The sequence below is a fragment of the Miscanthus floridulus genome, chromosome 10 (genome assembly GCF_019320115.1).
Source record: "Miscanthus floridulus cultivar M001 chromosome 10, ASM1932011v1, whole genome shotgun sequence".
NCBI lineage: Eukaryota > Viridiplantae > Streptophyta > Magnoliopsida > Poales > Poaceae > Miscanthus > Miscanthus floridulus.
Window position 1 is genome coordinate 115,322,026 of NC_089589.1, and position 26,122 is coordinate 115,348,147.

Consider the following 26,122-nt stretch of genomic DNA (forward strand, 5'->3'; position numbering starts at 1 on the left):
TTAAAGAGCCTGCCATGGTAAATCGTATTAACCGCGGCGGGCGATTCATACCGTCCGCCGCGGTAAATAATGATTTCCTACGGCGGGCAAGTAAGGTGGCTCGGTGGCCTCGGTGGCTGGCCTCGCTGGCCGGCCACCGGTTAACCATGGTGGGCAAAAGAGGTGCCAGCCACAGAGCCCATTTTGGCCACGCTGCGCAAATTGATTCCTGTAGTAGTGTTTGCATACCAACTTTTCATGCACATATACGTTTACTCATGAACTTCTATTATGTTTTCCTTTGTATACGTGCACCAGACTTGAAAGACAATGGTCAAAGCATATGTGCCCATGACTTTATTAAAACAACATACCATAGATGCAAGTACTCAACTACACGCACGTATAGTCGCATCTATTTCACAAACACCCAAGCACACAGCCAAATGAGAACATTCAGGAGGTCAGGCTGGCACATCTTGATATTGATGATGTAATGTGGTATTCTCTACGTATTAATCAAGCACGTGGCTGTAGTTATGATTTGATATTTTTCAATTGATTATACAGAGAAAAAAATTATGGAATAGACTCGGATAAATGTCAATCAATGTATTGATTATTTCTGGGAAGTTGCACACGCCGACACAAGAACATTGTTATCAAGTACAACTCATTTGTATTCTAGAAGATGGCACCTCCAACGTTGCGTTGCTGCCACGACAAGGCAGGGTTAATAAAAGACATCTGGTTGAATGGCAGCAATTGTTGGTGCTGCAGGAAGGCGGCAGCCAACGGGTTAGCCAGTGCCAATGGGTTAACTGGGAGCTGCTGTTGTTGCTGGTGGTAGGCAGCGGCGGTTGCAACAGCCGACTGGGTATTCAGAAACGGCTGCTGCTGTTGTAGGTATGCAGCGGGGTTCGACACAGCTAGTTGGTTGAACGGAAGCAGCTGTTGCTGTTGCAAGTAGACGGCAGGGTTCGCCACGGCAAGTTGCCTGAGCGCTGGCAGGAACTGTTGTAATTGTTGTTGTTGCAGGTATTCAATGGCATTCGCCACAGCCAGTGAGTTTGTAGGAAGCAGCTGTTGCAGCTGCAAGTAGGCGGCAGGGTTTGCCACAGCTAGTTGACTAAGCGCTGGCAGGAACTGCTGCTGTTGCAGTTGCGCTACGATTGTCTGTACTAGTAGGTGAGCCAAGGATTGCTGTTGCAATTGGGCAATTGGTTGTTGTAAGATGCTCGCCACGAGCACCTATTGTAGCCTATAGGCCCGCAGAACTGGGTGTTCATAGCCCACAGCAGTAACTGGTGAGCACTGTGGAATGATGAACGCAGTTGTAGCGCTGACCGAAAGAGCAAGGAGTGCAAGGAGGGCAAATATCTTGGCAGCCATTGTTTCTAAGATGGTGCTAGTGCGTTTCACATTGCAAGTTTTTTATTGCTATCAATGATATGGGTGGTGGATTAGCTATTGATTTGGGGCCTATTTATACAAGTGAGAGCTCATGTATATCTGTTCAAATCTCGGATTTCGCCAAAAACGGATGAGCTAGAGATGACATAGCACCTAGTCAACTTCGACGCTTAGTTATCAGTTTTGTTGGATTATATGGTATGTGTTGGCAAGATAGTGTCCACTACGTGCTATAAAAAAGTGTTTTTTCTATAGGAGTTCTCTAGATACATGAGGAATGACATACGTGATAACTTCATCTTTACACATGACAAAGCCTTAGCCACATCATATTTGTTCCACTTTATAGACATGATGAGTATGTGAAGTTATGACTTGCTCATGTGACTCAAAGCCTTTATCAACGGAATTTGTTGTAGCATTGTACTCATGGTTGAAATATACACAATAGTTATGTGAGAAGTTATCAAGCAGCGAGTGAACAAATGCTGCAGATCGTGGCTAATTGAAGTCCCCGTATGTCTGAAATGCATGCACATGCATCTCTACACCTAAAAGATACCTAGGTGTATCATCAGCGCAAATACTCGCCCCGCTCGACTCTTCTCTCCGTTCCTACATGACTCCATTTCCTACAGCAGTGGCTATGGGCGGTTTGTTGTGCTTGGCGAGGCTCATGGTGTCGCTCGCAGCAGCGCTGAACAGGGCCACAAGCACCGCGCCGAACGCCGGTCGAGACGGGCCATCCTTTGCACTGCCGCCAGGTGACATGCCACTGGTAGCTCTGGTGACCTCCAGCAGGGTGCCATTCCGATGGGAGCTCCTGCGACCAAGACGTCGAGAGTCCGGCCAGGCGCATTGCGCATGTCCTTACAGACCACATTCACACACGCGTGCGCGCAGCGGTGAAGACCAGCCCAGTGGTGCCGTGCTCTGCTCAGCTCTTTCATTACCAAAAGTTGATTTTAGAACAAAGTTATACATGCATGAAGATGAATATGTCAGCTAAACAAGCACGCTTGGTTTCCCAGGGAATTATAATTAGAGAATATTTTTTGCGTGCACTATGATTTTGCAGTGTGTCTATATGCTACGACCACTACTCTGCCTGGCGATGCTGTTGTCTAACGTCTTATAGAGGATTCATGTGTTGGGGATAAGGATTAATTAGAGAAGTGAAAAAAGCCTCAGATTTAGAAATAATTTAGGGTTCCTAATAATAATATTTAATAGCTGTGTAGGCAAAAATTCATGGCCTCCATGCAATGCACGGGCATATATCTAGTAGAATATAAAAAATTGGCATGCTTATTACCATCTTGGCCACTGCCACACACTCCCTTTGTTCTAGATTACAATTCACATTATTTTGTGTAAAGGCAAGCTTGTCTAACTTTGAAAAAGTTTTAAATAAATTTTGACAACAAAAATGCACTATCAAGGCATACGCAATGAAGAATTCAATGAAACAAACTTGATGTTCAAGATTTTTGGTAATTTTTCTAAGAAATATGTCAAAGTTAGGTAAGATTACCTTAGGGAAAAGCTAGAGCAAGTAATAAACTGGAGCGGAGGGGCTATATGTTGAACTCTACCTCTTGATTCAAATAGAAGTACATCTAATTTTCACTAAACTCATGCTTAAATTATTTCCATATAGTAAGGAGAATGATAAGTTTGATGCCACTTTTGTTCCTTCCACCATCTATGATATGAATCTGCCCTTCAATATACAGATGAAGAGGATCATGGCCAACCTCCTAGCTGTTCGAAACAAAAGTCGTTTGGGCTCAAAGGCATAGATCCATTCAAGAAAAAAACATGATCATTAACATAAACCTTGCTCAGCTGTGCTGCAAAAACTCAAGATAAAGAAGACTAAGATGGGGCTTGCGTTGATTTTTTAGGCGAAAAACTACAACATCCAGGCTTGAAGTTCCATGACAACACGCTCCATCATATTCATTTTCACTAGAATAGTGAGCACATAGGTAGACATATATTAATTTCGTGGATTCAAATCAAAGATATTTCAGATTTCCTTACACACGACCTGAACCTTGTCCAAAAGAATATCGGGAACATTCGGATAATAACCTTAATCTCTAGGAGTGGACATTAATTTTAGGCTAAGGAAATCCAATATGGCTAAAAACATTTAAAAATAATAACTTCTGTTGACACATAATCAGAGCGAGACCAACAAAATCTTCATGGCTTCATTTACTATTCCTTGTTCATTTACAAAGGAATGTATTTCATGATTCTATAATAATTTGCTTTATGGGTGCTCAAATAGATATGATAATATATCTGTTCTAGTTTTATATAACATGTGAGTTAAGGTTACATTGGTTCTAGTGTTATGAGCTACCCCTAGTAAACCGTCGTGTCAGTAATAAACTTCTGGATTTGTTTAGTTTTAAGATTTTAGAACATGAACTTTTTCACATTCTACACGTAGATGCAAACTACAATCCATTGGACTAGGCTAGGTGCCAGGTGGGTTCTCTCCCTACAGAACAGTAGCGGTGGACGTTTAGTACTTCAATCCGGGGACGTTACTTTTGGGTTTTGATAGCCGCACTCTAAATCATATTATAGTCGGTGCGGTGCCCATCAACAAAGATCCCATCTTTGGTAATGCTACCTAGCAGAAAAGTGAGCTACCGTTTTGAGCAGCCAATTTGACGCAAGTTTGGTGTCCCTCTTTAAAATTTGCTCTAACATATTCGTGGGTAATTAAACTTCACGTTCATCATAATTTTTTTTGGCGACGAGTTTCATACTTTGTTGTTATGTACTTCAAAATTGTTACTGATAGGGTCCAGTTGATTTAATGCCCTTGGCCTTGTCAAGTTCATGGTCTGTACTAGTAGGTGAGCCGAGGATTGTTGTATCAATTGGGCAATTGGTTGTTGTAAGATGCTCGCCGCGAGCACCTGTTGTAGCCTATATGCCCGCAGAACTGGGTGTTCATAGCCCACAGCAGTAACTGGTGAGGACTGTGGAATGATGAACGCAGTTGTAGTGCTGACCGAAAGTGCAAGGAGTGCAAGGAGGGCAAATATCTTGGCAGCCATTGTTGCTAAGATGTTGGTAGTGTGTTTCACTTGGCAAGTTTTTTATTGCTATCAATGATATGGTTGGTGGATTAGCTATTGATTTGGGTCCTATTTATACAAGTGAGAGCTCATGTATATCTGTTCAGATCTCGGATTTCGCCAAAAAACGGATGAGCTAGAGATGACATGGCACCTAGTCAACTTCGACGCTTAGTTATAAGTTTTGTTGGATTATATGGTATGTGTTGGCAAGATAGTGTCCACTACGTACTATAAAAAAGTGTCCTTTTCTATAGGAGTTCTCTAGATACATGAGGAATGACATACGTGACAACTTCATCTTTACACATGACAAAGCCTTAGGCACATCATATTTGTTCCACTTTATAAACATGATGAGTATGTGAAGTTATGACTTGCTCATGTGAATCAAAGTGTAACGCCCCGGATAGGAACACCACCGGAGGCTACCAAACAACATCTAAATTTTATTATGTCTGCAAATCATTTAAAATTTTGGCAGAGTTTCCCAAGTATTCTGGTCATAAAAAACACGTAAATCACATTACAAAGGCGATATAATCACCAACAATAGTATCAAAGGTTCCATCCCAATAGCAAACATGGTCTCATCCAAACCAACCATTAAGTAACCTCTAGTTAAGCAAAGCATATGTAAACTAGGTGCTTGTATCATGAAGGTGCATGATGCTGTCATTTGGTACCTAAAAACCAAATAAACACAAGGGTGAGTAAAAACACTCGGCAAGTACAATTAGAACCGAAAGAAGAAAGTCAACGTTGTCCGTGAATGAAAAATCATAACATCCATGAACAGTAGTTTCCATCTGAAACAGACAACACTTGAATCCTCGAAATAGTAGTTTCCATCTGAAACGGACGAACTTGAATCCTTAGCATTTACCGGTAACGCCAAGCAAGTGGGGCCAGCACTTACTCACAGGAACCTGAACACAAGAACCAAATTGCACCTCCGGATAAACCAGCACTAGAATTGAATGTAAAAGAAATCATGAAACTTGAACTTAAATATAAAAACCAAATTGCACATCCGGATCCACCGAAACAGGAATTGAATTTAAAAGAACACTTGGAACTTGAATCATATAGCACACGAAACAATTGAATCAATTGAAAACTCAAACAAGAGGCATAAGCCCATACATAGGTTCGTCACGCACTTGCCTTAAGTTTGGCGAGAATCCGGCATGCGTGCCACCCTCGGCAACGGCGCTTCCCAAACCCGAGGAGCAAACTACCATAGGAACTAATCCACATCGATCACGAAGCTATTTTATAAAAAGCTCAATTAAACCTCTCAGTCGAACCCTAATATGTCAATTCTCATATTTTTAGAAGATACAGTAAAATTTGAGTTCCTTGCTGTTTAGACCATAACTCTCAATTCTATTATCCAAATGCAGCAAATAAATACATCTCGGATATCTACAGAAAATTTCCTATAATTTGGTTTAGAAATCCAGCACCAATTCTGACTCTAAATACCTCTAAAATAGATAAAAGATTTATGCACAGAGAATATGTCTAGCTAGAAAGAAGCACTATTTTGGGCATAACTTATCGGATTTGAATGAAATCAGCACCGTTGGGAAGATAAAAATGAGAGCTGTGACTTTTGTTTAACTCACCTGTTGAGATAATTTACAGATTATTCCCAGAAATTCGCCGATTCAATCTGCCTAATTAGAGCGTACTCCAAATTGATCTACCAGTTACAAATTGACTTGTACACGTACGTAACTGCTGCCTCTACGTCCTTCTTAAGACAGCTGCCACAACAGAAACCTTAATTCCAGCGAGGGAAGACGACATGACAAGGGGACCTCCTCAAACGTTGGCAGCTTGAACGAGACAGAGGGACAGGAGCTGTCCGAACAAAGGAAGAGCTCAGGCGAGAGGCGGCGGCGCGAACAGGAGAATGCGGCTATGAACAAAGCAGCGTCAGGAAGAGCCGGTGGCATAATGGGGCCTTTTCCTATTAACCGGTCAGGAAACCAAACCCTAAATCAGATCCAATGGTCTAAATTTAATGGTTCCTCCTAAATTCATCCAACCTCCAAACGAAACATGTTAGTACTCAAATGAATTCGTTTCGACGAGATCTGCACAACCACGGTGTCCGATCGCCCATATGACTCCAGGTTCAAATAGTCAAAATTTGCTCGTCTCATTAGTCCGTTCGGTCAACTTATTAATTTTGTTTTAAAAATTTTTCAGGACATTACACAAAGCCTTTATCAACGGACTTTGTTGTAGCATCATACTCATCATGGTTCACTACGAGAAACAGATCCTTTGCCAAGTGTAACTTTCTTTGCCGAGGGCTAAAAGTCGGGCACTCGGCAAAGAGCTATTTTGCCGAGTGCGCACTCGGCAACGATATACACTCGGCAAAGAAGGCTTTGCCGAGTGTCAGGCACTCGGCAAAGCCAGACACTCGGCAAAGGCCCTTTTTGCCGAGTGTCAGGCACTCGGCAAACCCTGACGCTCGGCAAAAAGCGGCGTCAGGTAACGGCCGCCGCCTGCCGTCTAGGTTTGCCGAGTGCCAGTGGGTAGGCACTCGGCAAACCACTTCTTTGCTGAGTGCCAGACCCTGACACTCGGCAAAGAATAACGACAAACTATTTTTTCCCACTTTTGAATTCCAAAATTTTTCTCGAGTCCTCCTACAGTACATGAGACTCCATGTTAAAATTTGGTACATTTTTATGCCTTTTTGTTATATTTATTTTAATTTATTTCAATTAATTGATTTTTTCGGAAAATGCAAATTTGAACTGCACGTGTATCGAATAATGGAATTTAATGATTCAAAAAATGACATTCATGGTATTCAGTGTAGTGTGAGGCCGTATCCAGGAACGGACCCAAAATTTCGAACATCTTGTTCGCGAAACATGACCATAAACTTGCGGACGAATTGTTTTTTAATTCTATAAAATGCAAACGAAGAACGAAAATCATGAAACTTGTTGAGATGTCATGATATCATATGTGGAGGATGTGATAAAAATTTGAGAAGGTTTGGTGCATGTTATCACGTACGATGCTTACAAACCAGGACATCTCCACATGTGCCCCGCGCCGTCCCGCCCCGCCACGCGCACGCCCCGCCCGCGCACGGCGGCACGCCCCTGTCGGCGTGCCCCCACCGCCTTCGCCCGCCCCGTCCGCCCCACCCCGCCGACGCGCCCCCGCCACTCCGCCGCCCGCTCACGGCGGCACACCCCCGCCGGCGTGCCCCCACCGCCTTCTCCCGCTGGCCCGCCCACACTGGCGCGACTACGCCGGCCACCCCAGACACCGCGGCCCATCGGTGCCCGCTGCCCCACGCCCACCGCTCCAACCCTGCGGCCCACGCTCTGGCCCATGGCAGCACCGCCCTGGCCCTCTCGGCGCGACACCGGCCGTCCTCAGCGCGGCCCCGACCACCGCGGCCATCCTCTCCTCATCCCCCGCATGCCTCGGTCGACCTCGATGCCCCGACGCCCTCCCAGCCCCCGACACCATAGGTGAGTAGTAGAGTAGCAGTGGTAGTATGTTTTAGTAGAAGTAGAGTTCGGTAGAGTAGTAGTAGGTGGTGGTAGTAGTAGTACAGTAGGTGGTTGTGGTGGTAGTAGTAGTAATAGGTGGTGGTGGTGGTGGTTGTGGTTGTAGTAGTAGAAGAGTAGAGTGGCGGTGGTGGTGGTTGTAGTAGTAGAAGAGTAGAGTGGCGGTGGTGGTGGTTGTAGTAGTAGAAGAGTAGAGTGGCGGCGGCGGCGGCGGTGGTGGTGGATGAATGTGACTTGGCAATGATATGTTGAATTGAATGCATATGTATATGTGGTTGTCGGCCATCGTGCCGTATGTTTTTTGCAGATTTTGGATACCTCACCGTGCAGGGGAGGTTCTGCCGAAATTTTGAACTGAGATAGTATTTTGTTCTTTTTTTTGCAGAGAAGAGCCGTCATAGCCGAGCCGGAGAATCTCAGTGACCCCGATCATCTTCCTCACCGCTGTGGGTCTGCCTGCACTGCATCGCCTCACCACTGCACCGACCCGCCATGGCCCTGCTAGCCTGACTCCACCGCCACCCTAGGTATAACCCCTCTTTCCGTATCATGGTCGTAGATCGCGTAACCCAGTTAGGCGTCTCCCGTTCGAAAGAGATACGGTTGGAGGTATGAAGATCTTTGCATATCTATGACCGTATCTGTTTTGGATTGTCCACAATTTTTGGACAGCCCGTGAATGCGTAGATGGGTTAGTTTTCATGGTCTGTTCCTATCCGAGATAGAGTTTCGGCATCACCTCCCTGTTGTTCTCCGGATACGCACTCTTCTTTGGCAGGACGTGTATCTGGAGAATAGCGGGGAGGTGCTGCCGAAATTCTGTCTCGGATAGGAGTAGAGCATGGAGACTAACCTCATCTACGCATCCGCGGGTCGGATTAGGACCTATCCTCACCTATTAGATAGCAGGAACACCATGTAGACATAATTGATGGTTACTTTGCTCAGTGATATATATGTTAGCGGATGGATGACCATCAGTGGATGTACACGGGCCAGAGAAGTCAGAGTGATTACACCAATGAATGGATGAACAAGACCAATGCTTTCTTGAATAGTGCATTTGCCAAGGCTGCTAAAGGACATTGCCTAGTTTTGTGTCCCAGCAGCAAATGTGGAAATAGGAGAAGGGTAAACAAGGTGGAAATGGGTAAACATCTTGTGAAGAATGGATTTACACCGGACTACACCCGATGGGTCCACCATGGTGAAGCCCATTGTATGAGAGAGGAGGTGGTGAGACCACGGGTGGAGGCTTTTGATGCTGATGCTGGGGTAGCAGACATGTTAGATGACTTTCACCAAGGACAGTTTGATGAGGGATGTGAGAAGGAGGAGATGGAGGCAGCCGCACAGGCGTTCTATGATATGATGGGCTCGGCATAGAAACCCCTTCACGATCGGTCAACGGTGTCTCAACTAGATGCCATTGGACGCTTAATGGGGTTCAAGTCCGAGTTAAACTTGAGTCGAGAAGGCTTCGATAAGATGTTGGCCGTGATTGGCACCCTGCTTCCGGAGGGCCACATTCTGCCAAAGAGCATGTACGAGTCATAGAAACTCCTTCGTGCACTTAAGATGCCGTATGAGCAGATACAAGCTTGTCCGAAGGGGTGCGTCCTATTTAGGAAAGAACACGAGCATGCAAAGTTCTGTCCAAAGCGTAAATCCTCTAGGTACCTAGAGGTAGACTCTGATGATGGCCAGAAGAGGCAACTTACGATCCCCGTGAAAATCCTACAGTACCTTTCGTTCCTACCGAGGATCCAATGGCTATACACGACCGAGGAATCCGCGAAACAGATGACATGGCACAAAAATGGCAAATGGTACAATCCTGACAAGATGGTACATCCATCCGATGGTGAAGCTTGGATCCGCTTTAATGACAAATATCGTGACAAAGCAGATGAGGCTCGTAATGTACGTGTCACGTTGGCAACAGATGGGTTCAATCCTTATGGAATGATGGCTGCCCCATACACATGTTGGCCCGTCTTCGTTATCCCCCTTAATCTCCCCCTCGGTGTCTCCTTTCAACGACATAACGTATTCTTGTCATTGATAATTCCTGGACACCCATGGAGTAATATGGGTGTGTTCATGGAGCCTGTGTTTGATGAATTGGTCCGTGCTTGGGATGAAGGGGTATGGACATACGATCGAGCTACAAAGACAACCTTCAAAATGCACGTTTGGTACCACTAATCCCTGCATGACTTCCTAGCGTATGGGATATTCTACGCCTGGTGTGTTCACAGGAAGTTCCCATGCCCAATATGCAAGGAAGGTGTGAGGTTCATTTGGTTGCAGAAGGGTGGCAAGTATTCATCGTTCGACAGACATCATCAATTCCTACCTCTTGACCATCCATTCAGACAAGACATCAAGAACTTTACGAAAGGTGTCAAAGTGACAAACCCTGCACCGTAGATGATGACTGATGCCGAGGTTCATGCTCAGATAGATGCTCTCATGCCCAATGAAGAAGGTGGTTTTTGTGGGATATGGTGAGCAACATATGTGGACTCATATCTCGAGCATGACGAGGCTCCCATATTTCGATGACCTTCTTCTGCCACATAACATTGATGTAATGCACACTAAAAAGAATGTTGCCGAGGCACTTTGGGCAACACTCATGGACACTGAAAAGTCTAAGGACAACCCTAAGGCTAGAGTGGACCTAGCAACGTTGTGCGATAGACCAAATCAAGAGATGCAGCCTCCTAGTCGTGGCAAGACCTGGAGAAGGCCTAAGGCCGATTTTGTCTTGAAAAAGGACCAAAGGAGGGAAGGACTTGAATGGATCCAAACACTAATGTTCCCTGATGTGTATGCAGCGAATCTAAAGAGGGGAGTGAACTTAGGCACTCTACGAGTCAACGGGATGAAGAGTCATGACTACCACATATGGATTGAGCAGCTTCTTCCGGCGATGGTTCGAGGCTATGTCCTGGGGCATGTCTGGCAAGTGCTGGTAGAGTTGAGCTACTTATTCCGCTAGCTTTGTGCCAAGGAGCTCTCTCGGACCGTCATTGATGACTTGGAAAAAGCGGCACTCATGTTGCTCTGTAAGTTGGAGAAGATCTTTCCACCTGGCTTCTTCTTGCCGATGCAGCATTTGATTGTGCACCTCCCGTATGAGGCATGGATGGGGGGCCCGTGCAGGACCATTGGTGCTATCCAATCGAGAGATGTCTGAAGACTCTTCGCAAAAAATGTAGAAATAAAGCCAAAATTGAGGCTTCCATTGTAGAGGCATACATTCTGGAGGAGGTGTCGAACTTCACAGAGAAATACTACACTGAGAACCTTCCTAGCATTTATAATCCACCCCCTCGTTACAATGCTGGCGAAAATGAATTGAACCTCAGCCTTTTCCAAGGGCAACTCGGAAGCGCAAGTGCATCGACCACTAAGCAATTGAAAAATGAAGAGTGGTGCAGTATCATGCTATATGTGTTGACCAATCTTGTCGAGGTGCAGCCCTTCATTGGGTAAGTTCTAAACGAACTTGTTTCATTTCGCCGTATGTCCTTGCTTCTTCGTCCAACCCCCTTGTTTCTCGTTGGTACAGGGAATTTCTTCGTCAATCCTAGCATGGATCAAGGCAACCTACCCCGCAAGAAAATGATACCCTTCTTTCACAGGGTGCGGGACCAGAGAGCCCCAATTTCATTTGTTGGTTCAAATAGAAAGCCCAAACTGATGCAACTATGAGTGACGAGCTGAGACAGGTTGCAAACAGCTGTACCGTTAGGGTCAAGTCATTTACCGATTATGACGTGAATGGATATCGTTTTCACACAGCAAGCTACGAGCAGAGTCGGCCCAATCGAAAAACCACAAACAACTGAGTTGTTACGCCCAACATTGATGGACGCGACTATTATGGAAGAATTCAAGAAATCTATGAACTATCATTCTATGGTTCCAAACCTCTTACTCCTATCATATTCAAATGCCACTGGTTTCTTCCTGGAGTAATAAGACGGACCCCTAAGCTTGGGCTAGTCGAGATTCGACAGGATTCCATGTATCCCAGAAAAGATGTCTACATTGTGGCTCAACAGGCCGTCTATGTTTATTATACGTCATACACGTGCAAAGACACCGAGCATCTTAAGGGTTGGTCTATTGTGCACAAGGTATCGCCACACGGTAAACTACCTGTCCCAAATGATGAAGATTACAACTTCAACCCAAACACATATGATGAAGAGTTCTATCAAGAAGAGTGCTACAAGGGAGGTTTGACATAGACTTAACCGAAGAGATAGGAATGGAAGTAGACAATGAAAGGGATGATGACGAGGACGCTGGAGACGAGGTGCGAAATCTGAAGGACATACAAATGCTTGAGCGATTACGTTTAGGCAATGACAATGGAGACAACATTCCTCCTTCGGATAGTGTTGATGAGTTGGACAATATTGATAGTGATGACGAGACCTATGATCCAGCTAATCTCAATCATGAAGATTATTTCTAATACATGTAATACTATGTTTTTTGTAATTATGTTTTGTTCATTTTTGCATATATTTCTAATACATGTATTACTATGTTTTTTGTAATTACATTTTGTTCATTTTTGCACCTATTTCTAATTACGTCTTGTTTTTCTTTTTTATTGCAGGTGATTGAATAAAGATGGCGGGCGACCGTCATAGGTCCGTGAACTCGATTTACCAAAGACCACGCTTCTGCAGGAGGAGGTGGAGGGGGCAGCGGAGGGATCAGACAGGAGGAGGAGGAGGACCGCCAGCCGCAGGAGGGGGCCGTCTCCTCCCACGCCGCGTGAGGAGGAGTAGGAGGAGGAGGCGGTGCCCGTGGATGAGTTGGACAAGGAGCTGGTTGGGTAGACGAACGAGGAGGGGCAGCACGAGGATGAGTCTCCTCCCACACTGTGGGAGGCGGCAGGCACGGGTTCCACTTCCTCCGACTCCTCTTCAAGTGTCTACTTGCGAGGTCCCGCGAGCCTCCCATAGGTTCTGCTTCCTCACCAACGCCCTGTGATTCACCCGAAGGGCAAAAGTAAGTAACTTTATATGTTATCACCACTACTTCATATGATATGATGAAAAAACTAATAATTTTTCTTAATCACTTGTGCAGGAACTAGGTAGTTGTGTCGGGTGGTAGCGCACGACTAGTCAACAGCATCCTGGGTCTTCTGTGCAGGCAACACTTCCCCGGCATTGTCATGTATGCATCGAAGATAGAGCCGGCCTACTCGTTTGACCACTAGGCCATCGCCCCCGATGCGGAGTACCCCAACATGGCGGCACGGGTGAAGGCAGAGTTTTGGGTAAGTCTCCCTCGCACAACATTGCTCAATACATCGCATTCATTGGACTTTTCTTGAAATAATGAATGGATACATCACTTTTGTATGCAGACTTATTACAGATGCGAGGAGGGATTTGAGGCCAGGGCAGAGCAGGTGACTACCAAAGCCTGTAAAAAACTCATCACCGACATGCATCACGAGGTGCGCATCCAGGCCATCATAACCTACTATGGGTCGAAGCTTGGAGAGAGGAAAACCAAGAAAGACGCAAGAGAGATGCTGCTTACCCGCGAGTAGTACCTTGAGGTAAATGAAGAACATCAATATTGATTCGATTTGAGATTAAGTTGGTTTAATTTGATCTTCTTATATGTCCAATACTTGATGACACGTAGATGATTCCCTAGTGGTGCCAAGCGTATCCCGAGTGCTGGGCGATGATGGTGGAGAGGTGGTTCATGGAGGAGTACCTCAAGATGCACAGGGATGCCCGGGACCGTCGTTTGCAGATGCATGGTCTAGCACACCATCAAGGCAGCCGCAGCCTCGCTGGATACAAACAAGCATGGGTATGCGAATTCATTTATCTATTGTGACGCTCAGTTCTGCCTGATTTCTAATCATTGTGCTGTCTTTCTCGCAGTCGGCGTCACATAGTGGCCAGGCTTGCTCGGTCTTCTAGGCATGGTGTGTGGCGCACAAGGGCAAGGTGACATCCGACGTCTCCTTCAACCTAGAGGACCCACCCGAGGCATACACGAACCCAAGCGTCCACTCCCGCATCAGTGAGTACACTGAGGTGGCGAGGTCACTCCATGGGCCAGACCACGATCCGAGCACCCAGGACTTCGATGGAGAGGCCGTCATGAGGGCGGGGCAAGGCAAGAAGCATGGGTGGTTCTGGCTTGGCGACGGCATCATCGACACGGCCTCTACTCCCTCTCTCTCCTAGATCCGAGCACGGAGCACGAGCGAGAGCCCGGCCATTCGCACACGGCCGACCGCTGCACAACACCGGGTCGACACACTCGAGGTTATTCCTGTTTTACTCGTCATACATTGAACTTTACACACCTTAATTAGCTTTGCATTACTGAAACATTGGAGTGAAATATTGTAGGCCTGGCTGGAACAAGAAATGAGGCAATGTCAGGAGCTGGAGGCCGGGTAGCAGAGGATGGCGGCCTAGCTAGAGGCCGAGCGGCAGGCCAAGGCGTAGAGGCTGACGGACATTATGGAGTTCCTACAAGGGCTTGGGCAACGTGTGGGCTTCTCTCTGCCAGCTAGGCTGTTGCTTCCACCTCCGCCTCCGCGTCCTGCAGCTGCAGCTACTCATGTGAGTATGAAAGTTTTTTACTTTCGCTTGAGCTTTGCTTGTATGGCCTCTACCTTCCTAGATTAGCTATCCAAATAATCTTGTCTCACATGCAATCTTTTCTCCTTTGTGCAGTCTCCATCTGACGGTGGTTCGAATAATCCACCTCATGCACCTCCGAATGATGGAGCTTCGCCTTCACCACAGTTGCAGTGGCCGAGATGAGTGCACGTTGTATTTTTTCATTTGTTGTTCACTTGGTGATGGACTTGTGATATACTTGTGATGCACTTGTGGACTTTGATGGACTTGTGATGGACTTGTGGATTTATTTGGATGGACTTGAGCACTTATTATTATATATGTGATATATATTGTGATGGATGTGATATGTGCGGATGGATGTGTCGATGGATGAGATATATATGTGATGGATGAGATATATATGTGATGGATGAGATATATATGTGATATATGTTTGTATGAATTTATTTGTCATGATGGAATGTAAAAAAAATTAAAAATTGCCGTTTTGGGTCACTTTGCCGCGTGTTGCACTCGGCAAAGGACCCCGTTGCTGAGTGTCATGGTCACAGCACTCAGCAAAGCTAGAAAAATGGGCGCTCGGAAAACCATTTTTCCAGCTTTGCCGAGTGCCATGACCATGGTACTCAGCAAAGAATTTTTTTTTCAAAAAAAATTCAAACTTTACCGAGTGCCGGCCAGAGGGCACTCGGCAAAGAATTTTTTTTAAAAAAAAAATTCAAACATTGCCGAGCGCCGGCCAGGGGGCATTCAGCAAAGAATTTTTAGAAAAAAAAACATCTTTGCCAAGGGCCGGATAAAAGGCACTCGGCAAAGAATTTTTAAAAAAAAAATAAAAAATCTTTGCCGAGTGCCTGCAGGGTTGGCACTCGGCAAAGCGACCGTCAACGGTGCTGGCGCCGTGACGATCGCTTTTCTTTGCCAAGTGCCCTTGGGGCTCTCGGCAAAGCATTTGTCGAGTGCCCGATAAAAAACATTCGACAAAGAGGTCTTTGCCAATCAATTTTTTACCGTGTGTTCTTTGCCGAGTGCCTCAGGCACTCGGCAAAGAACCTGAATCCAGTAGTGGCTGAAGTATATACAGTAGTTATGTGAGAAGCTATCACGCAGCGAATGAACAAATGCTGCTAGACCGTGACTAATTGAAGTCCCAGTATGTATAAAATGCATGCAGACGCATAGAATATACAAAACTGGAATGCTTATTACTATTTTGGCCACTGCCACACACTCCCTTTGTTCTGGATTACAATTCACTTTATTTTTGTCTAAAATCAGGCTTGTCTAACTTAGAAAAAGTTTTAAATAAATCTTGACAACAAAATTGCACTATCAAGAGCACAGCGTTCAATGGCATATCGACGAACATGGTGGTGTACATGGAGACCGTCCTCCATGGCAGCAACCTGGCCAGTGCCTCCTCACCACGTGGTACGGCGCCAGCTACCTCACGGCCATCTTCGGTGCCATCATCGCCGACTCCTTCTTGGGCAACTAAAACCCCATCTTCATCTCTCTCGCCGTCTACCTCCTTGTACGCATTACTCATCCATCATCATGGATTAGACATGGCCATTCGGCACTACCTCTGTGGTCATTCTTCAGCTGCCATTCTCGCTGTCATTCTCGGTGGACATTCTCTGCTGCCATTCGGCACGGAGCAGTTCGACCATGACAACTCGGCGGACCGGGAGAGCAAGGCGTCTTTCTTCAGTTGGCTCTACCTCTGCGTCGACTTCGGCCCCATCGTCTCAGGCCTTCTCATCGTGTGGATCCAGGACAACGTTAGCTGGGGCCTCGGCTTCGGCATCACCACCGCCTTCATCTCGCTCTCCTTCGCCGCCTTCGTGCTCGCCATGCTCGTGTATAGGCGCCGCATGCCCACCCACTATGCCACCCAGGATTTTTAGGGGCGGCTCAAGACCATTTGTAGCAACGGTTTAGCCAGCCGCCCCTACCAAACCATTGCTACAGATGGTCGATTTCAAAATTAAGAAATTAAAACATAGTTTTCGTTGAGAAAATGAATTCAAATAAAAAAGTTGTCAACTATAAAGTTCTATAACTTCTCGAGATCTACAACTTTTATTTTGATCATTTGTTCATCGGACATAGTGTTATTAACATTATTCACAAATCTTACATGGCCCTCTTGTAGTTTATGAAACTATAGGAGAGAGATATAAGATTTGTGAACAATGTTACTACAACTTTGTGGGATGAACAAATTATCAAAATAAAAGTGATAGATCTTGATCAGTTCTACAACTTTTATGTTCATGATTTTTTTAGCTAAAATCATTTAATATTTTAAAAAGACGTTTGAAGTTGTCATTTTTGAAATTCAAATTTCAAATTGATAAAATACAGTCACATAAAAAGATGACCAAAATAATAGATGGAAGAACACAACAAATTGATAGAGCATGATTTAAAAAATAGGAAAAAATAATCAAATTTAAAGTTAGTATGAGGGAGAAAGACTAGTTATAAGTTTTAGCCAGAGATTAAAAAGAGAAATCAGAGTTCTTCGACAATTTAAAAAATTAAATTTCTAAAAGTATTTTCAGACAGTAAATGATTTCCATTGGAAAAGTTGTAAACAACAAAGTTCAATAACTTTTCGAGATCTACAGCTTTTATTTTGGTCATTTCTCCATCCGAGACCGTTTGAAAAAATTCAAATTTTAGTACTTAATTTTTAATATTCTACATCTATTTGTATGGCCGCCCCTACAAATCAGATTTGTAGGAGTGGCTAAATGTAGAGCCACCCCTACAAATATGATCATTTGTAGGGGCAGCTGATAACACCAGCCACCCCTACAAATCCATTTGCAGCGGTGGCTCGTTTAGGAACCATTTGCCCTTGAAAAAAGGAGGCGTTCCTACAAGTCCTTTTTGTAGCAGTGACCGGCACGCCGCTCAAGCACCACAACCAGGTCGTCGTCGCCGCATGCAGAAAGTGAGGCGTCACCACAAGTCATCATCGGGCTCTTCGCACATATGCTTCATGGATAGAGAGCTACACAGGTCACCAATACACTACTAAGGCAGTCAAAATCATTTTGTAGACCAGTTCTAGCGGCGTCAAATCAAGTGTCTCTAAAAAATCTAGAGGTGGGTATCCAGTTGCACATAGAAATTAATTTCTAGATGCGGATCAAAACTTACCAGTACTATACCTGGATTTTAAGAGGTAGTAAACAAGCTAATCTGTCTGTAGAAACCATTTCCTTGAATTCACAAATTAGGTAAAAAAGCTAAAATCTTTCTTTAGCCTCGAGAGTGCCCAACAAGTAACCCGCGGGTCCTAAATGATAAGTTACACTCCCACTACACCTCAAACTAACCTGTGATAAAGTCTAGTAGGCAATCTTTTTATATAAAAAAAATAAACTAAAAGTTTTAGATATCGTCTTGAAATACATTATTAGTTTAGGGCAACTCTCCCATTTGAGGTCATTTGAAAAGTGAAAAAAAACATAAATTTCAAATTTTGAGAAATTTAAACATAATTTTAGGACAAAAAGTTATCAATTAAAAAGTTATAGATCTCTTCAAGCTCTACAACTTTGATAGAAGCTTTTTCTTCATCTAGCTTGATTTGGAAAAGTTATGATGTTTTTATGTTGCACCTAATTTTAGTGGGGGAGCACATTGTGGGCCGCCTTTATAAATTTAATTTTTAGAGGGGTGTTTGCAACCTCCTTTGATAACTGAAAGAATCTTTAGTGGTAGCTGAAAACACCAAAAATTAATGATTTCTAGAGGTGTACCGTCTCAAAAACAACCTTTAATGATTTCAAAAGGTGTACCATCTCAAAAACAACGAAAGCATTGTTTTCCGTTTTGATGTACTTTAGCAAATAATTATATTTATAAATACTTAATGAGTTATTAAAGTTATCATGTTTTGTAATCCGTGTTGCTACGCCTGCTAATGTTGCAACATAAAAGCATTTCTGCAACATACGTCTGCAACTATAACATCCATATAAACATATTTGCAACATACATCTGAAACAGATGAAACATTTTGAATAGACACTTGCAATAGATGTCTAAAACATATGCAACATATACAATATTCAGATGAAACACTTGCAACATAGGTGTGAAATAGGTGACACATTTGGAACATACACTTGCAACATACATGTATAGCCACTACAATATATGCAATATCCAGATAAAACACTTGCAACATACGTTTGAAATAGCTAAAACATTTGAAACAAATACTTGCAAAATACGTGTATATCCATTGCAACATATGCAACACCAGATCTACTTTTGCAACATCTAGATGAAACCAATGTAACATACATCTGAAACGCATAAAACATACGGCTGCAATGTGTGCTCATCTACTTGCTGCTGTCCAATGGAGGCTAGTTGACACAGCACATGGGAGCGCAGCATGAGGCGCGAGCAGCGCGTGGTGCGAGGCATGAGCGGGGGCGTGAGGTGTGGGCGCGGACGGCGTGAGGCACGGGCGGCGTGCGCGGCACGAGGCGCGTGGCGCACACGGCGCAAGGCGGGTCTGAAGCGACCGTGTGAGGAGTGAGGTGCAGGGGCGCACGCGCACGAGTCGGGGAGGTGCAGGGGCGCGCGGCGCAAGGCCCGGGATCACACGCGGTGCAAGGCGGGTCCCTGTGACCGTGCAAGGCGCGAGTTTTTTTTTTGGGGGGGGGGGGAGTGCGAGGCACATGGCGCGGGGGCGCACGGAAAGCATGTCCGTCCCGTCTAGACGGACGTCGGTTCGTCCTGACAGGAGCATTGCCGTTACAAATTGGTAGTGGTTTCTGATGTAACAGAGAGTATAAAACGTAGCACGTTACCTACCGTCCCGTCCCGTGTCCAATCCTTGAGCAACGAGGTGTCCGCCTCGCTGCTCCAGCCTAGCGACCGATTCCGAAAAGGAAGAGCAGAGTCCGTGGATTCTAACCGGATCAGAGGATCGACTCGGAGTATGCAAATCCTTCCCTTGTAGCAGTAGTATATAATCAGACGATGCACGCCGCGGGATTTACAACCGCAAGAGAGGAAGCTAGGTTTCAGCAGCCACATAGCTAGATTGAGTACACGTTCTCCCGTGGCAAAAGCAAGAAGCATCGGCAATTGGGCATCTCGCGGCCGGAGAGGCAGCCAGCTAGGAGGCAGGGCAAGGCGGACGGCAGCTGCTGACGCGATGGCCGGTGCGACAACAGACAACGGAGGCGCCGTGACGATGGTAAAGATGGCGAAGATGCCGGTGGAGTTCCTCCGGTGGGTGCTGTCGCAGGACAAGGAGGACTACCGCGTGCCTACGCTGGAGGACTACACGAAGGAGGAACTCGCCGAGGCCAAGGACACCTTCTGCAGCGTCATCCACTCCCTGCAGATCGCGTACGACGAGTTCGACGAGTTCTGGGCCTGGGTCCGCGACGTGATCGACAACAATGGCTGCGTCATGATCCACGAGGACATGCTCTTCTCGGATCCCAAAGAATGGCAGGAAAGCGTCGACGAGGAGTGGGTAGAGGCGCGGCAGGAGCTGGAGATGGACCTGACGAAACCACTCGGCGCGCACCTGTACATGTTGTCTACGTACCTTTCACTTTTTTTTTCGCTTCTCATCTAAGTACAACTGTAGTATCTGACGTACCTTTCACTCTTGTATCACTATGCAGCGCCCATTTGTTACGGCGTTGCCACCGAGGAGTGCGTAGGGGAGAACGGAGGAGCAGCTGGCACTACTACAGAAATGAGATGTAGTCCCGGTTGGGAACTAGCTTGACTCCCGGTTTTCCAACCGGGACTAGCAATTCGGGGCTAAAGGTGTTGTTCTTTAGTCCCGGTTTACCACAACCGAGACTAAAGATCCTCCTAGCTTTAAAAAAAATAATGTCTCTCACCGCTACGCCCCGTTAGATTCTAACCCAAGACCTCATGCACTGCCTCGCGCGTAGCTTACCACCCCACCTATACAACACATCCAACAATGGATGGGATGCTTTCCTTTTGAACTAACCCATCCAGGGACCTTTAGTTGTTACCAACCGGGACTAAAGGGTCCTTTAGTCCGGGTTGGTGTTACCAACCGGGACTAAAGGGTCTACCTTTAGTCTGGGTTGGTATTACCAACCGGGACTAAAGGTTGGAGGACTTTTAGTCCCGGTTTAGCCGTTGGGCAGGGACCTTTTGTCTCGGTTGGAGACACTAACCGGGACTAAAGCCTCTCTAGTCCCGGGGGCAAAAAATGCCAAGGCTAATGCCAAATTGGGACATCGTTCTAAAGTCTGTTCTCTAGTAGTGTGGGATTGAGAGTTGGAACGCAAGGGATACCAGGGCAATTGAGCGGAGGGTTCGTCGGCGGCGGCCACGGCTGAAACGCCCGTGGACACCGTCGAAGGAAGAACCCACCCGCTCCAGGGAGGTTCTATTTCCTTCGATACCCCTTTGATTACATTCCTAAGTGCAACATTTATAGTCCAGGTGCACTGTCTAACAAACTCTAGTTGAGATCCTAAAAATCCTCCCTAGTTATTCCCTAATTATTTCTTATTTCCTAAATATGGTGCCTTAGCCACTGCTGGCCGTGGCCCTCCTCATCCTGCGCCTATAGTGGCGACCTATGAAGGAGTCCACAACATTTCCCTCCTCCCCAACAAACAGCTCGTCCGCGAGCTGAAACGCCGGGTAGCGCTCCTTGAAATCAGGGATCGGCTCCCAAGTGGCATCAGCAGGGGAACATCCTGCCCACTGCACCAACAGCTCCCAGCGACCTCGGTTCAGACGAGCTCGAACCACCTGAGAAGGAGTAGGCACCACACAACCACGAAGAATGGCCGGTAACATCATGATTGAAGCAGGCGGATCACCTTCATACTTCTTCAGCAAGGCGACGTGAAAGACATCATGTATGCGCACCTTTGGAGGGAGCTACAGACGATAAGCGACCATGCCAAGCCGCTCGATGACTTGATAAGGGCCAAAGTAGCGTGGCCCAAGCTTGGAGGGGGAGGCAGCCGTGATGCCCACCGTTGTGCGCTGCTGCAAGCGTAGCAGCACCCATTCACCAATAGCAAACTCCACATGGTGACGTTTTCTGGTTCTGGTGCTCCCTCATGGTGTCCTGAGCCAAGATGAGACGCTCGCCAGGAAGATATCACGGTCGTGGAGCTGGCGATCAACAGCAGCCACACGGACCACACCCGGCGTGTAAGACATCAGCGCCGGAGGTGGTCTGCCATAGACGACCTCAAACGGTGTAGTCCGAAGGGCAGATTGGTATGAAGTGTTGAAGCAAAATTCTACCCAAGGAAGCCACTGCAGCCACAACAGGGCCGATCACCAGCGAGGCACCGCAGATACATGACAATGATGCGGTTAGTTACCTCAGATTGACCGTCCGTCTGAGGATGGAAGGCCAAGCTGCGCAGGAGCTTCACCCCAGCCAGCTTGAACAATTCTTCCTAGAAGTGGCTGGTGAAGACCGTGTCACGATCACTGATAATCGAACACGGAAAGCCATGGAGCCGGACGATGTTATCGAAGAACGCCTAGGCCATGGACTGTGCGGAGTAGGGGTGGCTCAAGGCCACAAAATGAGCCATATTGGAGAAGCGGTCGATGACGGTCAAGATGACTAACTTCCCGCCGACTCGTGGAAATCCCTCCACAAAATCCATGGCGATGTCACTCCAGACATGGGTCGGCACAGGCAAGGGCTGAAGAAGGCCTGACAGGTGGAGATGTTCCGTCTTGTTCCACTGGCAGACAGCGTAGCCACGTACAAAGTTCCGGACAAGGCGGTGGAGGCGGGTGTTGTAGAACGAAGCTCATAGTCGGTGAAGAGTCTTCTGGGCACCCTCATGAGCATCACGGAGCAGCAATGGCCACAAGCTGGAGCCCTCCAGGCTGAAGACACGGCTGTTGTAGAGCAGTAGGCCGTCAACAAGTTGCCACCCTGCAGGAGCCGTGCCCGCAACAAGCTAACGGTACAGCTCCTGAGCCGCTGCATCCTCGTGTAGCTCAGCACGTAGGGTGTCATAGTCGGTGAAGAGGGGCCCAGACAGGGCCAAGACTGCAGCCTCCGCATCACGGCGAGACAGCGCGTCGGCGACGGTGTTGAACTTGCCAGCGCGGTACTCAACTGTGAGGTAGTAGCCGAACAGCTTGGAGACCCACGTGTGCTGCGGGATGTTCGTCAGGCGCTGGTCGAGGAGGAACTTGAGACTCCAGTGGTCGATTCGGATGGTGAACGCACGACCCCAGAGATAAGGTCGCCAATGACAGACAGCCTTGACCAGCCCAATCAGCTCACGTTCATATGCTGGGAGCTTGGCATGGTGAGGAGCGACCGGTCGGCTGAAGAAGGCGATGGCGCCGTCGCCTTGGTGCAGCACAGTGCCAAACCCAGCGCCGGACGCATAGCAGTCGACGACAAAATGCTTGGTGAAGTCCGGCAGCTGAAGCAAAGGCACGGTGACTAGCGCCGCCTTGAGAGCGACGAAGGTAGCTTCCGCATCGGCCGACCAAGTGAATGCCTCCCGCTTGAGGAGGGCAGTGAGAGGTGCTGCCACGCCATCGTACCCAGCGATGAATTTCCAGTAATACCCAGTGAGGCCGAGGAACCCTCGCAGGGCACGTGCAGTACGCGGGCGCGGCCAAGCTTCCACTGCTGCGACCTTCTCAGCATCCATGGTGACTCCCTCGGCAGAGATGATGTGGCCGAGGTAGGCCACAGACAGTTCATTGAAGTAGCACTTGGATTGTTTGGCGAAGAGACGATAATCGCGCATGAGCTGCAACACCGCTTTGACATGCTGTAAATGTTCAGCCCATGAGGGGCTGTAGACTAAGATATCATAAAAAAAACCAAAACAAAGCGGCGGATGAATGGCTTCAGCACATCATTCATGAGCGCCTGAAAAGTCATTGGCGCGTTGGTGAGGCCGAAGGGCAAGACGAGGAACTCAAAGTGCCCCTGGTGCGTCCGGAAGGCGGTCTTGGCGATGTCATCCGGGTGCATGCGCACCTGATGGTACCCGCTGCGCAAATCAATCTTGGTGAAGAAGCGGGCACCCCTTAGCTCCTCCAGGAGTTCATCCACCACTGGGATCGGGAACTTGTCCTCGGTGGCGTCGTTGAGAGCGCGGTAGTTGACGCAGAAGCACCAACTATCATCCTGCTTGCGGACCAGGAGCACCGGGGAGGAAAATGGTGAAGTCGACTCCCGAATGATCCCTTTGTCGAGCATGTCCTCGCACTGCCATTCGATTTCGTCTTTGAGGAGCTATGGGTACCGATACAGGTGCACCGCCACCGGTGGAGAGTTCGGCAGGTGATGGATCCTGTGGTCGTGGCGGCGTGGTGGTGGTAAACCACGGGGCTCCTCAAAGATGTCACCGTATGACTGTAGGAGCTTGTCGACACGGGACCCACAGGATACCCCGCAAGGGAGAGAGAAGGTCTAGTCCGACTAAGATTCTTCCTATGTAATCTTAGTAGTAAGAACTATTAAGTAATCCTACTAGGAAATCTCATTGTAAACCGACCAGGACTCTGGCCTCCGAACTATATAAAGGAGGGCAGGGCTCCTGAGAGGACAACAATTGTACGACACAGCATATCACAATCAAATCCAACGCAAAGGCTAACGCCGACTGGACGTAAGGTTATTACTCGATCTACGATCGAGGGCCTGAACCAGGATAAATCGACTGTCTCTTGCGTTAACCATCGAGTTCGGCATACGCCGAAGCCCAAACATACTGCCTCGGGTACCCCCGTGGCAGGCTATCGGTGGTGAAACATCGACAGCTGGCGCGCCAGGTAGGGGCTTTCGGCGACTTTGCATCCGAGAGCTTGATGGACCTCGACAACATAATCTTCCCGACGGGATCAACTTTCATCTTCGGCTCATGGATCTGCGAGGCAGACAACAACGGCAAGCTTCAGGGCCATCTCCTCAAAGATCCAGATCATCATAAAGAATTTCCTATTTCAACAACTACAACGGATCAGTTCACCAGGAGATTCGCGCAGCTCATAGTATCCAATTCAAATCAGATTTCACGACCACTCGTATCCGATTCGAATTCAAGCTCCAAGGCAAAGTTTTATCCGAGTGCTTTCAAGAAACCGAGTTCTTTTTTGGCAAGATTCCAGAGCACAATCCAAAACAACTCGGATTACCCTCAGAGTTCTTTCAAGAAGTCGAGTTCTTTTCCATTTGGGCTCGACAACATGGCAAAATCCTATCAGGGACAGTTCGAAAGATCTTTCAATCCAAGTTTCGGGATACCACTGACAGGAGCTCAAGAGGGTCTCGTGCTAACGATAACATCGCAAGACTGTATCATCCACTGGCCAGGTTCCGTTCCTGAGGGTAGCGGAACCCAACTAGTCGGCACAACAACAACAGCTATTCTACCTTACCAAGAAGGAGACTCGATCTATGATACCGAGGCATCTACTAAAGTTATCAGCGACTCCGACAGCATGAAAACTAACACCAATAACAGAATGACTCACGCACGAGAAGTGCTCATGGTTCGACGTCCGCGGTCACCATTAAATCCCCCGGAAGCACCCGATGTCAGATCATCAGATGAATCAGAATCCAACATATCACCTTTTGCCCAGGGCTACGATGGAGAAACCGAAAGTCAGAAACAAGCTAGAGAAAGAAAAAACAAGTTGAAGCAAGGGCGCCAACAGCGTGCTAGGCAGCGCAGGGAAGCTTGGATCATATATGAGTCAGAATTGGCTGAGTACGACAAAAGAAAATCGCAACGAGAAGTCAAAGGAAGACGCACGGCAAATACGCCTTACGATAAAATTCGAGAAGCATTAGAAGAGCTCGGAGCAACTTCACATCCTAGTGAGAAGTATGAACAGCTCCAGGACTTGCTCCGATCGACGATCCCAAGAACGCATGAAGAGAGAGGTCGATCAAGACTACCCGCCAGATCAACAACCCACAGGCAAGAAGATCAAAATCAAAGGAAATCGCTTTCGAAAGACTTGGGCCAGGTGGAAGCCATGACGGAGGAAGTAGGAAGGAACATAATCAGGGCCACCGATTTGAACAACCAAGGAAGACTAGGAGTAGGGTACCTACCCAGACAACCTCGCAAGATTATTCCCATCAGAATGACAGTTGGCCAGAAGAAGGTGCCGAATCTGAATTCAAAGAAGCCAAGGCACACGACAGGTTCCCCTGTTTCGCGAACAGGCTTGCATTGGTACAATTACCTCACAAATTCAAACCATCTAACCACTCCAAGTATGATGGCAAAACTAAACCAAGGCAATGGCTCAGAATATATTCACAATCAATTGAACTAGCCGGAGGAGACGATGATATCAAAACCCTTTTCTTTCCCATGGCACTGGAGGCCATGCCCCTCCAATGGTTCGACAA

At 47.0% G+C, this 26,122-nt stretch overlaps 1 pseudogene; it reads right to left on the reverse strand.

The window, feature by feature from the left end:
* Nucleotides 1–663: 663 nt before the first annotated feature.
* Nucleotides 664–1,371, reverse strand: LOC136485692 (zein-alpha B49-like; annotated as a pseudogene).
* Between the last annotated feature and the right edge of the window lie 24,751 nt (nucleotides 1,372–26,122).